We start from the raw sequence: 17,794 nt of genomic DNA, 5'->3' as shown, positions 1-17,794 counted from the left end.
TTGAGCGTTCGCACGCGAGACCAAAAGCCCTGGGTTTCCGCGAGCGAGATAGTAGATGCGCGTTGCTGAGAAGTCCCACAATAAGACGAAACGGACGTCTATCGCTTCCAGGTTTTCAATGGTGGTCTAACATCAAACAGTTCATGGTTTCAATCAAAAATATAATAATCTACACAACCCCATACCGACTATACTTTGTTAAAAATCTAAATTTTGACTGACTGGAAGTCCCAGATCTGTGTTCATATTTATGTCTAAATTCAGTTATGACGAAATTGTTGTTATTCGATGGATTCAGAAGCCACATCAATGAATGTCACATTAAAAGATATTTCTACTAAATAGTTTGAGCTGAAACTCTGGAGCTATTTTAGGTTTACTTCAGGTCTCAAGTAATGTTTCATCAAGAATGGGTTGCATTTACACCCGAACTAATGATAGGGAGTGATCTAGTTGAGCGTGTCGACCGCTTCACTTATCTTAGGAGTATCATCAGCCCTTGAGGTCTGGTGTATGATGAAATCTCAACACAGAAATAGAGGGCTCGACTAGCTCTTACCAACTTGCATCATCTATGGCGTAGGCGAGATATCCGTCTACCAAAAAAGAACGGGTTTGCTGTGCAGCAGTTCGTTTCATCCTACTTTATGGCAGTGAAACATGGCCGGTAAGAGTAGAGGATATTTGTAGGTTACTAGTATTCGACCATAGATGTCTTCGAAATATTGTTCGTATATCCTGGGATCATCGAGTAAGTAACGCAGTTGTTAGGAAACGGGTACTAGGTAAGGATGACAAATCAATTGGTGACGTAGTGAAACTTCATCAGTTGAGATGGCTGGGACATCTGTTACGTATGCCCAACGACCGACTACCTCGACGAGCGATGTTTTATGGTGTTGGAGTAGGTTGTGAGAAAACTAGGGGGGCGGCCAGACCAAAACGTGGCACAAATCCATGAAGTCATTGACAAGTAGACTGAATTCTTCATGTCCCTTTCTTTTTTCTCTTTCCAAACCTATTTCACTGGATAATACTCCTTGAATAACATCTTCGAATCCTAATCTCTCCGATTACTGCATATACTTTTATTATCTCTACGACTATGAGATTTCAATCGACAATTGCATCTGTATGCTAATATAGTATGAAAACTTGAACTGATGTACGTACGTACGAAGTTCTACGTTGTTACTGGCTGACTGACTGACTGACTGACTGTCAGGTCTGAAGCCTGGATAAAGAAGGAGAGCTGAGCATATGGATAGCAAACCCCATTCCATGTTAATCAATTGTTTAGACAGTTACTAAATTTCTGTACAAGGTACTGATCACTTAAAATAATGTCGAATCCTAGTTGATTCGATGAATGTTATTTAATACATGAGAAATACACAATTTGTCATTGTTTAATACCAAACTACTTTGGCAAAAATAACTAGGTTTCTTCATTAGTATAGGTTGACGAATAAAATGTATTTCATGTAAAAGTGCTAGAGTTGAAGCTATCACTAGTTCACTTAATCTGCAAACGAGAAACAAGACTCGGTGACCAAGGACCAGTATGCTAACTATTGATGCGTCCCAGCCCCGCTAACTAGAGAGAGAAGTTCAAGCTTGGAATTAGGAAGTATATTCTGCAAACAGCCAGAAACGAGTGATAACAACAAACACAATTCAAAACGTATATATACAGTACAAAGCCGTCCTTGGGGAGAGTTACCAAATAGCACACTAAAAGACGCAACGGACCAATAGCATTTAAGATGTTTCCTAGTGGGAAATAGGACATGAAGGTGACAAGAGCGCCTCTGGAACGAAAACAAAGAAATTCAAATTTTCTAAATAACATTACAAAATTAGGTCCTTTCCCAAGTGAGTTCTGGGGATCTAACGTCCCTAACAAAAAGAAACGTTTTTCAATAAACTTAAATCTATATTTTACAATTGTGACAAACTTGACTACTTGTTAAAAGAAAACTATTTACAGCACAGGATTTTCTCTTCATTAAACAGTATATTCATAGTTAATTAGTATGATTGCTATTTCATTTGTAGTAGATTTCCTAAAATAATTCAACCATAAATAAATTAATTCAAATAAACTAATGAATGATAATTTAATTTCAATGAATAATGTAAACATCAAACGAATTGTATAGGAATTTCATTTGATGTTATTTGTTTAAATCTAAGATGTAGGTGTTTCCAACTGATCTGTATCAAATAGGACGAAATGCATGTCCTGAATTCCATAACTAGACACTATTGATTTTTGCAAATTGTGTATGCGATCTCGTGGATTGGTTGAAGTTAGACATTAAAACCGTTAGATACCGACTCAGTGGTATAATAGTTAAACGCTCACATGCGAGACTGATAGGTCGTGAGTTCGAATCTCGCTGGGGGGGGGCGGCGGAATCGTGGATCCGCACTGCCGTGGAGGAGTCCCATACAAGGACGAAAAACGACCGTCTAGTGTTTCCAGGTTTTCCATAATTTCAACTATTGTAATTGTGTGTGCGTTAATTCATTTGATTTCTTTGTTAATAATATACGTGAATAATTATCAACAAAACTATTATTATTATTATTTTCTCTTTAATGTGTGTGTGTTTGTTTGTTTACTTGTTTCTCCTGAAAATTTAAAATAAAAAAAATGAAAACAAACTAATGAAAACATACTACTAATAGTAGTAATAATAAAGATTGAGTGAACTGAATTATCGTTAGTTTTCTCTCTTTTTTTGTTGTTGTTGTTGTCGTTGCTGTTTTGTTTTTGTTTTTTGTTTACAATGTTTTATCTTTATTGTTCAACTTTAAATTGACTTCAATGTAGCTATAAAAACGAATAGAACTATTCAGATTTTTCGATATGATAACTGTAAACTAATTTCAGAGTGTAGATTAATATGAATGAATTGATTGTAAATGATAATAATTATTATTGTATTTAGATGTTAACAGTTTATTCACAAAAAACCGAAATTCCTGGGTTTGATCTCAGATGATTAGATCGTGAATGTTTAGTTCTAATACTTCCTGATTTTGCTGAATGGCAAGTGTAGATTAGTTCTTAACATTAAAAGTATATTATATGATCAAACTTGACAGCAATGCTGTAAATTCTTTTTAAAAAAAACCTATCACTTGTGGAATTTAATCACGTTAAAAATAAATGCGATTCCAAAGAGAGAATTAGTTGCTGATCAAGATATGAATGAAGCCACTTACTAAGGTATTACTCAATCATTTGAAATGAACACTGTTAAAGAGATACCTAATGGTTTTAGTATCCATTGGAGTCAGGGTCGTGATCCTTCATTTCTGTGAAATAACGGGCTTAAAAGAAACAGTTGTTTAGTACTTTTCTTTTCAATATTCATCTAATCAGAATAATGAAGTGTTCTATATGATAGAGTAGTGACCAACTATAAGATGTTATCATTAAATTGATAGAACTTATTAATGAAATCCATTGGAATGTTATCAATTTTAATCTTTTATTTTTATAACTGCAAAACATCCAGTCACCTATGAGATATATCTTGATATGTGTACTTATCCTATACATATACAAGTTCTTTTTTCTTTCCTATTCTAGACCTAGTTTTTGTTTTAATCGTTTATAATGTATTCCCAATTGTTTACTAACAAACAGAATCATAATCTCTTTTAATCTTTATTTCTCTAAACCTTTCTGGCATATACAGATATATACAACTATCCCGGACTAGTTGTAAGACATTTTCAAATAGTCACTTAAATTCATGAAAAACCCTTATCATGTTAGTGAAGTGAAATAAGTAAGAAGTAAGTAAGAAGTTAAATGGATGAAATTTATGTTATGTTTATTTTCACAACAATGATAGTAGTTGGCAATGTTTTATGATCCACTGTATTAGTGGATAGCTTAGTTGTGTGCCTTACTCACCATTGTTCATTCATAGTCAGTAAGAAGGAAAATTAACAATTCTTAAATATTACAGTTTGGCTTTAACCCTCGAAATATAGACTTAAAATGTATAGGCGAATACATTAAACATTATCTGACTCTATCGATATTCAATGCTTGATCTTGAACATGAATAATATCGATTAAAGGTGAATATGATCTTTAAACTAAATTAAGACTCACAGAACTCTCAAACAATCAAAATTTCATGATTAAATTCATGAGTCGATTAGAGCTAGACCACCGTGGAAAACCACCATGGAAGCGCTGGATGACTGTTTCGTCCTAATATGGGGCTCCTCAGTAGTGCGCATCCACGATACCTAACAGTGCGATTTGAACCCAGGACCTAACCGTCTCGCGTGCGAGCGGTTAGTCTCTAAGTCACTGAGCCGACCGGCATCCAACAGTCTTAATGTCTAACTTCAACTAATTCACGAAATTGCTCCACCGTCCGCCACTATCTTCAGTGAGTCACTATCTCACAACAGACCCGGTTGAACTCCACTAGTCACTGCTTCTCAATAAACACTGTTGGATGCCGGCTCAGTGGTCTAAAGGTTAGGCGTTCACGCGCGAGACTGATAGGTTCTGGGTTCGAATCTCGCTGGGTCGGACCGTGAAAGTGTACTGCTGAGGAGTCCGACAGTAGGACGAGACGGCCGTCCAGTGTTTACAGGTTTTCCATGGTGGTCTGTTTCTAATTGACTCATGAATTCAATTTTTTCTGGTTAGCGTTTTAACCAAATCGCAACACTACGGATCACCGTCGAACAATCAGTCGAGTGGAACTCATCACTATACATCAACTTCATTGATTATGAAAAGGCATTCGACAGTGTAGATAGGAGGACATTATGGAAACTTCTTCGACACTACGGAGTTTCTGAGAAGATTGTCAATATTATCCGGAACTCATACGACGGACTACAATGAAAAGTCGTGCATGGAGGACAGATGACAGATGCATTCCAAGTAAGAACCGGAGTCAGACAAGGCTGTTTACTCTCTCCCTTCCTCTTTCTTCTGGTGGTCGACTGGATTATGAAGACCTCAACATCTGAAGGAAAACACGGAATACAATGGACATCTCAGAATCAATTAGACGATTTGGACTTCACAGATGACCTAGCCCTCCTATCGCATACACACGAACAGATGCAGATGAAGACAGCCAGTGTAGCAGCAGTAGGCCTCAGCATACACAAAGGGAAAACTAAGGTCCTCAAATTCAAAGCGGAGAACAGCAATCCAATCACTTTTGATGGCGAAACTCTGGAAGATGTAGAATCCTTCACATACCTAGGAAGCATCATCGATGAACAAGGAGGTTCAGATGCAGACGTAAAGGCGAGGATTGGCAAAGCAATAACCGAACATACCTTCTATTTTCAATACTTTCGTTGTCAATCAGTTGTTAAAATATCAAACTTTGAAATCTGCTTATGTAACTGTAGTAGAAAATTATGTAACAAGATATGTTTATATGGCTTCCACCGCTTAATTTGACATGTGAAAGAATTATGTAGGTGAATTATCTAAACCATGAAACTACAGAAATTTCGATAAACATAAAGGTTTATTTCATTACTAAAAATGGTCAAAGTATTGATATGTAGTTAAATGGTTACGTTTTCGCGTTTTATAAGTTTTGTTTTCTTAATCAAAGTGTCACAGTTTCATTTATCGAGAGAAGGGAACTAGAAAAAGCACGCTCAATGTCATCATTACACTATTAAACATAGTTACACATCATGTATTATACATAAACTGGTTTGAAAAATGGTTAGCAAGAAACTATGTGTTAGCGGGACATAGACCAGATTAAAGCATGCTCAATGCATGATTGCTTTGGTGCACGCTGATTGACTAATTCTTATCCAATCAGCACTGGTCGATAGTTGGAGAATACTCTGGAATCTTCTTATGTAAAAACTATAAATATACTGACGTTTTCCCTATTGTGCTTCTGACTTTCTTCTTACTTCCATCTAACCTTGTTATTTGGAATATAATCTCTTTCCTGTTCAACCGTGTTCTGATTTGGGGACTTGTCGAGTGAATCGGTGTCCGAGAATACTAAGCAATAGGAATAGCTGGGTCATAACCGTAAGAAAAGAGATTATAACACTATGAAATCAGGTCTCGTTCCAAATAGTGCTCGTCATCAAACTTTACCTAAAAATTTGAAGGAAGAGATGTTCTATATGCTGTATACTACCATATGTTGTAGAAAGTTGAATGGTGTTGATTAGCATGAAGCTTCTATAGTTTCCTATCCACTATCTCTAAACCTCATCTTACATTCTCAACATTGTATAAACTTGATTAGATTACATAGACTATGTATCATATAACAAAATGGTTGATAAATTTTCATCAGCATTAAAACCGAATAGACAAATATGATAGTGGTCACTATACACTAACCAACTAATCCCGCTCGCGGGATCGTGGATGCGCACTGCTGAGGAGTCCCACAATAGGACGAAACGGCCATCCAGTGCTTCCAGGTTTTCAATTGTGATGGTCTAACATTAATCGGATCATGATCTCAATCAAAAACTTAATAATCTCCACAACCCTTATACTAGTAATCAACATGTGCTCACTAGTGACTAGCTTCGTGAGGGAATTCTCGGAGTTCTAGTGAGAAGCCGTGACCAGTGGAGCTAATCCTTGTCGGGTAGAGACAGGTATCTACCTCAGTACAATGGAAGTTGGTCGCGCAATTTCGCGGATTGGTTGATGATAGAAACTATCACCATTGGATGCCGGCTCAGTGGTCCGGTTGGTTAAGCGTTCGCGCGCGAGACCGAAGGCCCTGGGTTCGAATCCCGCTCGCGGGATCGTGGATGCGCACTGCTGAGGGGTCACACAATAGGACGAAACGGCCGTCCAGTGCTTCCAGGTTTTCAATTGTGATGGTCTGACATTAATCGGTTCATGATCTCAATCAATAATCACAAACAGTTTGTCTAAAATATATGTGTATACACATAAAATCAAGATGTTTATATAAATTAGGCAAAAGTAGAACACAAGAACAAAATGAAACGAATCGATTACCAAGGTAATGGTGTAAGAAAACAACAATAACAACAACTCTATAAACGATTTTATGTTTACTATTATTACAGGAAATATTGAAAGAAACAAAGAAATGAAGAAAAAAACGGAAGTAAATCTAAACGTTCACAAGAAAGAAGAATGAATGGAGAAAAAGAAAAAAGAAAAAAAACAAAAAGAAATCGGTTTCGTGTCTTTTTCTATGTCATACAATATTTAGTTGACTTGTTCCTAAGACTTTTTTACTTTCTTACTAACGCTTGTCAGCCATCGTTGAGGAGAATAGAATCCTCACTAGCACTCTCCATCCAACCCTGTCCTGGGTAATTCTTCTCAACGCTTTCCAGTTCTTATTTATCCTTTGCATATCTGCTTGCAATTGCTGATGTATTGTGTTGTTCGGCTTTCCAATTCATCGTTTCTCTTTACGATTCCAAGTTAGTGCTTGTCCCGTGATGCAGTTTGGTGATTTTTGAAATGTATGTCCTATCCACTTTTATCGTCTTTTCCTAATTTCCTGTTCAGATGGAAAGTGGTTTGTCATCTCCTACAGTAGATTGTTGCTGATGGCACTCGGTCAACGAATATTGAGTATCTTATGTAGACAATTTTTTTATAAATACTTGTACCATTCTGATGATAGATGTAAAGTAACGGCCGCATTCCCACAGTTGATGAACGTATGGTACTCAAAACAATTATCTGTTAACTAATATCAAAGTCAGAATCTTTAATACGAACGTCGAGACAGTTCTACTGTAGGCAGCTGAAACGTAGAGAACTATTACAACCATCATCACAATGGTACAAGTATCTATAAATAGTTGTTTACGCAAGATACTCAACATCGATTGACCGGATACCATCAGCAACAACCTACTGTGGGAGAGAACAAACAAGCTTCATCTAAAGTAAAAATTAGGGGGAAACGATGGAAATGGATAGGACATACATTGAGGAAATCCCCAAACTACATCGCGAAGCAAGCCCTAATTTGAAAGCCTGAAGGGAAGCGGAAAAGAAGAGTGTCAAATAACACATTATGTCAGGAAATAGAAGCAGATATGAAAAGAATGAATAACAACTGAAAAGAGCTGAAAACGATTACTCAAGACAGAGTTGGGTGGAAAGTGGTTGTGGGTGGCCTATGATCCTCTACGAGGAGTAACATGCGTAAACAAGTAAGCAGGTGTCACTTATGACATGAAAATCAGAAACCAGTATCTTCTTAGTAGGACAACAATTTCAATCGTAAAGATGGATAATAGCTAGGATGGTCATTTCGTATTATTTGTTACCCATCAACTCCAATATACCTACATCATCCCATTACTATAATGGAAAACTCAATAACTTTTGTTTTGGATTTAAACTTCCAACATAATTATCCACTGAGCATTTATAGATAACTAGGGCTGATTAACATTATTACAAAATATAAAAAGACAACTGATTTTTCAAGAATGAAATATATTTTATTCTTTCAGCAACAACAACAACTAAAATCATTCATTTCACTATGTTATTGGTATCCTTTAATATTGATCAATTACGAACTAGAATACATTAATAGTTATGAGAATGTTGACAAATGACTGATTATCACGCAATCTGAAAAGAAAATCGAAATAATGATTGTTTATTCTCATTATGTTTTTATTTATTTATTTATTTATCACCTCATTTGGAATCCTCAATGCCAAAGGAGAAGAGGAAGACTGAAGAGCACATTACGCTGAGAAATGGGGATAGATGTGAAAAGAATGAACAACAATTGGATAGAAATAGAAATGAAGGCTCTGGAGAGAGTGGGTTGAAGAATGTTGATCGGAGACTTATACTCCATTGGCAGTAACAGGTGTAAGTAAGTAAGTAAATAAATAAGTAAGAAATGTATGTACTTTCACTTTGTTTATTTGTGAGTATATATGCTCATAATTCTTTCACTGTTTATATTGTACATTTGAATTAAGGTAAGTTTAATTGTAATTAGCTTGAAACACTGCAATCAACTTTGGTTATCTCTTCACTTCACTACTTTTATATGTGTATTCATAATTCAACTAAAGAAAAGAAACTTATTTTATGTCATCTGTACTTAAAAATGAAATAATGAACTGTATGAGGATGTTTGAATTTGTTGGTTAGGTGATAATGTGGTGTGTACTACTGATGTTAAAATAAGTAGTATATAATGCTAATCAGGAATAGAATGTCTGGCAGCAGGAGCTTGAAATGATCGAGGCCGAAAGAATGGGAGCAGAAATCACTTGGTATGCGAATGCAACAACAATAAAGTTTGAAACAATTAGTGAGAACAGTTTGTAATTGTAGTATTTACTGTATGGGTCTCAGATTTTACTAAAGTATTCTGTTATAGCAACTCAGGTGCAATTGAGTTTGTTCTCATTTAACTCAGTTAAGCCCGTTTTGTTAACTTATTTAGCGGACAAAGTCATCCGTACTATAACAACTTATTGTACCTTTATTATTGTTGTGCTTGTATGAAATATGTATGCTTGAACATAGCTTACTGCCTACTCATATATTCATTCTGCTAGCTTTATTATTAGCTACTTAATTGATTCGATGATCCATTCATTTCCCTATATATATACATGTACATTTAACACTCTACACTCTCAGTTCGCTGACTCGTTCATTCGCCTCACTGCTTTGTGGCCTGAGTTATCTGCTAATAAAACTGTGGTCGCTGCTTCTCTCTGCCTTCGGATTTCAAACACCGTTGGGGATCATATGATAATGGTTACGAGGGTGATTAGTCAACGAAGCACAGCCACTACACTGTAATTTCCTATTCAAATACATTCGATTATCCGCAATTGTATTCTCGTTCACTACAACAGTAGCACAATATTATTTCAGTTGTTTGTCTGAAACTCAACATATTACTAAGTCATAGTTTTAAAATCCTAATTCCGCAATCATCTTTCCAATCTTTCCAAGTTATAATTAGATAAAGACTTAATCAGTTTAGATTTATAAACAACATTTACAGTTTGACACGTAAATAAATAAATTTCTCAACTAAATAATGTAGTGGATGAACCTCTGAATACTGGTACACATCCAAAAACTAGACCTGCATTAATAAATCGGATGACGTTTTTCTAATGCAAATAACAGACGGTGATCTCACTCTATTCTTAGTCTATATCTTAGAGTCTAATGTCATTAACATTTTAGTGGCCCGTGGATCTGACTCCAAGAAGTTCGTAATGAATGTTTGTTATCGTCTATCTTCGTATATAATCATCGACCTAAATCGCGTTAGTCAATAACGGAATTCAATAAGTCGAATAACGAGAATGGACTTGTCAATGCATATATTTTGTATATAAAGCGAATGGAACAGAGTGAAGATGGCTGGTAAGCCAACTTCCCCTTTAACCAAGCGTTAATTAATAATTATAGTTACACAAAATTTACAGACATGTGATGAGTAATGGGATAAGAAATGTACGCACATATACGCTCATGTAAAAACAGTCAAGATTGATAAGCGAATAGATAACAAGGTTAGAATGTGACTCAAGTAGAATGAATAGAATGGGCTGTCCGAAAGCTAGAATAAGGTATATAAGCTTAACATAATAACCGACACTACAACATTATGTGATTAACATCAGTCAATAAGTATCTTTGAACCAAAATTTATAGTTGACATACTTAGGTAAGATGAGTTTACATTATTTAATGGAGTCCCTCCGGGGGCTACTGCCGGTCTCAAGCCCAGATAAAGGAGGAGGGTTGGGCATGGGGTTAGCGTCCCCATCCCGTAGAAAACTAACTCGCTAAAAAAACGCCCACCAGAAAAAATAATCCAAACCATTTTAACTCTGCCCTGGGAGTTAGAAGGTCTTCAGTTAGAAGAATTATGACGCTTCATGGTGAAAGCCGAGTTCCTTCGGAAGCCACGAGGCCGATGCCCCTTCTAACAACCAGAGCAACAATTTTTATAGGTACATGGAACGTTCGAACAATGTGGGAAACCGGGAAGACCAGTCAAATATCAATGGAAATGAGGAGATACAACTTAGCAGTACTGGGAATCAGCGAAACCCACTGGACCCAAGCTGGACAGAAAAGGCTAGCTACGGGAGAGATGCTGCTATACTCCGGTCACGAAGAGGACAATGCTCCACACACTCAGGGAGTCGCTCTTATGCTGTCCAAAGTAGCACGAAATGCACTTGTAGGATGGGAATCTCACGGATCCAGAATCATCAAAGCATCATTCAAAACAAAGAAGGAGGGGATCTTAATGAATATTATCCTATGTTATGCACCCACCAATGATAGCAACGACGACATTAAAGATCAGTTCTACGAGCGGCTGCAGTCAATCATTGAGAAATGCCCAAGAAAGGACCTAACTATTCTGATGGGAGATCTAAATGTCAAAGTCGGAATTGACAACACTGGATATGAAGATATTATGGGACGACATGGAATGGGAGAAAGAAACGAAAATGGAGAAAGATTTGCAAATCTATGTGCATTCAACAAATTGGTCATAGGAGGCACAATATTTCCACACAAGCGTATACACAAGGCTACATGGATCTCACCGGACCACACTACAGAGAACCAAATAGATCATATTTGCATCAACAAAAAATTCCGAAGGACAATGGAATATGTGAGAACCAGGAGAGGTGCTGACGTAGCTTCAGATCACCACCTAGCTGTGGACAATTTAAAACTGAAGCTGAAGAAGAACTGAACAACTGGACAGACAGCATTACAAAGGTTCAATACAGCCTTCCTTCGAGATACTGACAAACTCAATGAATTCAAAATAGCTCTCAACAACAGGTTCCAAGCCTTACAGGATCTACTGAAAGAAGAAGAAACTACTATGGAGGACAACTGGAAAGGCATCAAGGAAGCATTAACTTCAACGTGTCAAGAGGTTCTCGGTCTAAAGAAATACCATCATAAGGAATGGATCTCTACAGAAACACTGGACAAGATCAAAGAAAGGAAGAACAAGAAGACAGCAATTAACAACAGCCGAACACGAGCAGAGAAAGTCCAAGCACAAGCTGAATACATAGAAGCAAACAAACAAGTGAAGAGGAGCATTAGAGCCGACAAGAAGAAATACGTTGAAGAACTAGCAACGACGGCAGAAAAAGCTGCTAGAGAAGGAAATATGAAACAGCTTCACGATACAACGAAGAAACTAGCAGGGAAATACAGTAAACCAGAGAGGCTGGTCAAAGACAAAGAAGGCAGGAAAATCACTGAAATTCAACAACAGCGTAACAGATGGGTAGAATACTTCGAGGAACTCCTGAATAGGCCGGCTCCAATGAATCCACCGGACATCGAGACAGCACACACAGATCTTCCTATAGATGTCAATCCACCAACGACGGAAGAAATTAGAATGGCCGTCAGACAAATCAAGAACGGGAAAGCAGCAGGACCCGACAACATACCAGCTGAAGCACTGAAATCAGACATCGAAGCAACCACAAGCATGCTTTATCTTCTATTCAAAAAGATTTGGGAGGAGGAACAAGTGCCGATGGACTGGAAAGAAGGAAACCTCGTCAAGATTCCAAAGAAAGGAGATCTGAGCAAATGAGAAAACTACAGAGGCATAACACTACTGTCAATACCAGGGAAAGTCTTCAACAGATTGTTGCTGAACCGGATGAAGGATGCAGTTATCGCCCAACTTCGAGATCAACAAGCTGGATTCCATAAGGATCGGTCGTGCACAGACCAAATTGCAACACTACGGATCACCGTCGAACAATCAGTCGAGTGGAACTCATCACTATACATCAACTTCATTGATTATGAAAAGGCATTCGACAGTGTAGATAGGAGGACATTATGGAAACTTCTTCGACACTACGGAGTTTCTGAGAAGATTGTCAATATTATCCGGAACTCATACGACGGACTACAATGAAAAGTCGTGCATGGAGGACAGATGACAGATGCATTCCAAGTAAGAACCGGAGTCAGACAAGGCTGTTTACTCTCTCCCTTCCTCTTTCTTCTGGTGGTCGACTGGATTATGAAGACCTCAACATCTGAAGGAAAACACGGAATACAATGGACATCTCAGAATCAATTAGACGATTTGGACTTCACAGATGACCTAGCCCTCCTATCGCATACACACGAACAGATGCAGATGAAGACAGCCAGTGTAGCAGCAGTAGGCCTCAGCATACACAAAGGGAAAACTAAGGTCCTCAAATTCAAAGCGGAGAACAGCAATCCAATCACTTTTGATGGCGAAACTCTGGAAGATGTAGAATCCTTCACATACCTAGGAAGCATCATCGATGAACAAGGAGGATCCGATGCAGACGTAAAGGCGAGGGTCGGCAAAGCAAGGGTCGCATTCCTACAATTGAAGAACATATGGAACTCAAAACAACTTTCAACCAATATCAAAGTGAGAATCTTCAATACGAACGTCAAGGCAGTTCTACTATATGGAGCTGAAACTTGGAGAACTACAACAACCACAATCAAGAAAGTACAAGTATTTATAAATAGCTGTCTACACAAGATACTCAACATCCATTGGCCGGATACCATCAGCAATAGCCTTCTGTGGGAGAGAACAAACCAACTTCCAGCTGAAGAAGAAATTAGGAAAAGACGATAGAAATGGATACTACATACATTGAGGAAATCACCGAAGTGCATCACGAGGAAAGCCCTAACTTGGAATCCTGATGGGAAGCGAAAAAGAGGAAGGCCAAAGAACACATTACGTCGGATAATAGAAGCAGATATGAAAACGATGAATTACAACTGGACGGAGCTAGAAAGGATTGCCCAGGACAGGGTTGGATGGAGAATGCTGGTGAGCGGCCTATGCTCCTTCACGAGGAGTAACAGGCGTAAGTAAGTAAGTAATGATAAACCGAGTTTAAATCAGTCTTGTTTGATTGAGTAGCACATTTCCATTTATTACCATTAATTTGTAGTGTGGTGTCGAGTCGCGGTTGACTATGAACACCACTACAAAAGGAACGCGTGCCAGGTTATCCATAAAGTCCCCCGGAAGCCAAATATCAGAATGCAATTAATGGACCAAGTCGAGATATATTTGCTGGCGATCTCGTGGTATCGAAAGAATACGGAGTTCGTGCCAGGATACAAGGTTAGTTACAGAGCGTAACCGAATTCGCGCGAGGTCAAAATCAAAGTAAGTAATAATGGATGTTTTTAGCACAGTTAAACAAAAGCACATTAAAACAAGCACTGGTACAGTTGGTTATAATAGTAATTGTTTTCATTAAACCAATCGTGTTCTCGTGATACAGTTAATTCACTACAAACTTATCCAGATGTCAGTTTAACTATTGAAACAGAAATTTCAACACGAAATAACAAATGTTGCAGTTTGCATCAAGAATTGATATCAGTTAGATAACTAACGGAAACCAGGAAGCACTGTGAGGTCGTTTAATCATCGTACGGTACTCCATAGTTTCGTTTCATAAATCCACGAAGGATTAGACGCAAGATGTTAAGATCACTTGGTAAGCGCTTCACATTTATAATAGAGTTGAAAGTGATGTTTAACTGTTTTAATTCAGACATAAATAATTTCCACTCGTCACAGCTTTCCACTATAACTAAGAAGATTACTTTCTGAAATAAGTCCCTGGTGAACACATGAATATTAGTGATATAGGTGGGTTTTGATGTTTGTTAGCTGATTTGCAATGGCTGTTTAACTTAAGTTAACGTGTGATATAAACTACGAAACTCGGTAATCTCTACCAAACACTTATATTGTCTTTCGGTCATCAGAGCTAATAACATTCGACAAGTTTTTCACGTAAAATGGAATTCAGCAAGTTAGACTAGTAACAACATGGAGAGCAGAATGATGAAACTTTCTTAGAACATGAAGCACCATTCATAGATTAGGAGCTGATGATATTGTGGTGTTATTAAAATCTAGGCAATTCGGTCCGAAATAAAAGATAAGTACTGAAAATGGTTGAGAATTCGTCAATCAGGGATAATAGTCAATTAACAAAGAACATCACTCAATATGAATGCAGATTATCATGAAATACCTTTACTTATATAAGCATAAAACCATTAATTGCCCTGTAACGCTACTCAATATCATAGTAGAATGTAATATACTTAGCTTTAAGTAGCAAATTTCCTAGCATCAATCCAAGTGATGTTGCTCAGTTGCTTAGAAAGGAAAAGTACATGGATCAATATTGGGATGTACAGTCTGTTAGTTTAAAGACAACTGATTTTATCACTCACTAAACTATCACTATAAATAGCGATACAAATGAAACTAAGTCGGACAAGTTAATAACCTACAGTCTCAAAAGACTGAACCGTTCTATTAATATTAACAACTAAATAATGTAATGTTTTTGACGTATATATAGTTTTATTAACCAACATAAACTTTAAGGAATAGAATTATTACTTAATTACGCCTGCTACTCCCAATAGAGTATAGGCCGCCGACTAGAATTCTCCAACCCACTCTGTCCTCGGCCTTCCTTTCTAGTTACATCAAATTGTTGTTCATTCTTCTCATGTCTGTGTTCATTTAGCGGCGTAATGTGTTCTTTCCTCTTCTTCTTTTTCTTTGGACTTCAGGATTCCAAGTGAGGACTTGCATTCGGATACAGTTGGGGGCTTTCCTCAATGTATGTCCTATCCACTTCCATCGCTTATTCCTAATTTCTTCCTCTGTTGGAATGTGGTTTGTTCTCTCCCATAATAGGCTGTTGCTGATAGTGTCTGGTCAACGAATCCTAAGTATTTTCGTAGACAACTGTTAATAAGTACTTTAATCTTCTGGATGATGGCTTTCGTAGTTCTCCATGATTCCGCTCCATACAGTAGAACTGTCTTGACATTTCTATTAAAAATTCTGACTTTGGTGTTGGTTGACAGTTGTTTTGAGTTCTAGACGTTCTTCAGTTATAGATATGCTACTCTTGCTTTGCCAATCTGCACATTCACATCTGCATCAGATCCACCGTGCTCATTATTGATGCTGTCCAGATATGTAAAGGCTTTTACATCGTCCAAATCTTCTCCGTCATATGTGATTCGATTGGTTCATGTTGTGTTGTATCGGGGAATTTTACATTTCCCTTTGTGTATATTGAGACCTAATGCTTCTGAGGCTGCTGCTACACTGGTCGTCTTCTCCTGCATTCGTTGTTGCATGAATAATTATTAAATAGTCATATAAAATCTAATATTTTCTAATTCTGAACAAAATATATCGATGTTATCCGCGAAAGTCAAACCACTTGATTTATTTCATGAGTCAGTCTAAGCTAGACCACCGTTGAAAACCTGAAAGCACTGAAAAGTCGTTTCATTCTAGCATGGGACACCTCAGCAGTGCGCATTCACGATCTCTCACACGGGACTCGAATCTAATCCATTAAACAATGATAATGAATTTTCTATTGTCTTATAACTAACTTATCAGTTAAATTCTAGTTTACTTATTATAAGTAAGAAGCTAAGTATTATATAACAATCTCATTGTAGTTTCATAATTCAGTACAAGATATATTTGTTTTTAGCACTTTTTTTAACAATCTATTACTGAATTGTTCCACCTTAGGCTGACCAACATAATTAAGATTAATACACATAGATTGAATACATTATCATCATATACAGTTGATGACAGCATTCGAAGCTTTCAATAAACTGTATCCAATTAAATTCATTAAGTTTATTGTCATTTGTAAACCTGTTAGAGATTCTTATTCAAGCTTTTACTTGCTCTATATCTTACTTCAATTAGATCGTATGAATGACTTTTGTCAAAATATCCATCTTGACTATTCTCGTATATGATTATCGACTTGAATCGCGTTAGTGAATAAGAAAATTAAAATAAGTCTAGTACGTGAAAAGATTTCGAATATGTATATGTTTTACACTCATTGATTTGAACAAACAATCAGAGAAATGAAGCGTATAGTGATGATGAACAGTGAAGAAGTCATGTGAGCCAACTCAATCTAATCAAACGTGAATTAATATTTACAGTCACACAAAAATAAGTTACAAGCATGTGATGAATAGCTCTCTACGCAAAATACTTCGGATCTGTTGACCAGACACTATCAGCAACAGCCTATTATGGGAGAGAACGAACCAGATTCCAGTAGAGGATGAAATTAGGAATAAGCGATGGAAGTGGATAGGACGCACATTGAGGAAAGCCCCCAACTGCGTCACAAGACAAGGCCTCATATGGAATCTTCAAGACCAGTGGTGAAGAGGAATACGAAAGAACACATTACGCCGAGAAATGGAGACAGACATGAGGAGAATGAACAACGATTGGATATAAATAGAAAGGAAGGCCGAGGACAGAATGAGTTGGAGAATGCTTGTCGGCGGCTTATACCTTATTAGGAGTAATATGCGTAAGTAACCATGTATGTGATGAATTGGATAAGAAGTGCACTTATTTACACTCATATTAAAAACAATCAGGGTTTTTAGTGAATAATTAACAACAAGGTCAAAACGTGACTCAAAAAGAATAGACAAATTGGCCTATCCAGAAACTAGAATGAGTTATATGGACTTTACATAACAACCGACACTATAAGCTTATTCCTTTTCATTGAAAATCATCAATCAAACGATGCAAGAACAATATGTAAATGATAGATAAGGACTTATTTAACGCTTCAAATAAACACACTAACTTTCATATGAGAGATTTATACTGATTAAAAGTTA

Source organism: Schistosoma haematobium, chromosome 2 (genome assembly GCF_000699445.3).
Source record: "Schistosoma haematobium chromosome 2, whole genome shotgun sequence".
NCBI lineage: Eukaryota > Metazoa > Platyhelminthes > Trematoda > Strigeidida > Schistosomatidae > Schistosoma > Schistosoma haematobium.
The sequence above is the reverse complement of the archived record's forward strand: the minus strand, read 5'-3'. Positions refer to the sequence as shown.